We start from the raw sequence: 792 nt of genomic DNA, 5'->3' as shown, positions 1-792 counted from the left end.
TATGGCCCCTGAGGGTTGATCTAAATAGGACGAAATTCTTGATAAAGTATTTCTCTATTTGTCAGCATGCTAATCACGGGTCTAGTTGTGTGAATTTTTGTTTTCTTCACATTTCGTTATAATTCATACCGAAGATTTATATTCTGTGACTGTCATCAGTAAGTGCTTCAAGTTGTTTTCACTTTCAGCAAACAAGGCTGTGCCATCCGCATCTCACAAGCTGTTCCTAAGGCTTTCTTACAGTCGCGATGCCATATTCTTCTTCTAATCGAGTGTCTTAGATTGTTCGTTCAGTGTACAGATCGAATAATGAAATTAAAAGTCGAAACTTTTCAAATTCTGAATCACTCTGTTTCAATAACTGGTCCTTAATCCATGTGTAGATTCTGCATGACAATTAAGTGTCCTTGAATTTCCACTCTTCCTAATGGAGTCTATAAATTGTTAAGATCCACACAGTCAAATGCCTTTGTGTTTTCTCTAAAATGCGTCTAAGCATTATTCTTGTTCCTTCTATATCATCTTCAGTTCAAGCCAACCTTCCTAATTGTCAAAACCTTAATGTACTCTTTTAATAATAATGCAAAATAGTGAATGAATATTTGTGAAACATATGAAATATTACTTGTACTCATGCATCAGTACTAATGAACATTTAAAAATAGATTTGACACTGAAGGACTTATAATTCATTTCCGGGCCAGCTCCACATACTACATATACAAGGAAACACTGGTCAGAGCTACATTTAAATAAACAATTCCAAACATGTCAATTCAATAGAATATCTGG

At 34.5% G+C, this 792-nt stretch overlaps 1 pseudogene; it reads right to left on the bottom strand.

Moving 5' to 3' along the window:
- Positions 1 to 368: 368 nt before the first annotated feature.
- The window catches only part of LOC101648813, a 7,012-nt pseudogene continuing 6,588 nt past the window's right edge, over positions 369 to 792 (bottom strand).

Source organism: Echinops telfairi, unplaced genomic scaffold, assembly GCF_000313985.2.
Source record: "Echinops telfairi isolate 266 unplaced genomic scaffold, ASM31398v2 ScPeMD7_42;HRSCAF=159, whole genome shotgun sequence".
NCBI classification, from domain to species: domain Eukaryota; kingdom Metazoa; phylum Chordata; class Mammalia; order Afrosoricida; family Tenrecidae; genus Echinops; species Echinops telfairi.
The sequence above is the reverse complement of the archived record's forward strand: the minus strand, read 5'-3'. Positions and strand labels throughout refer to the sequence as shown.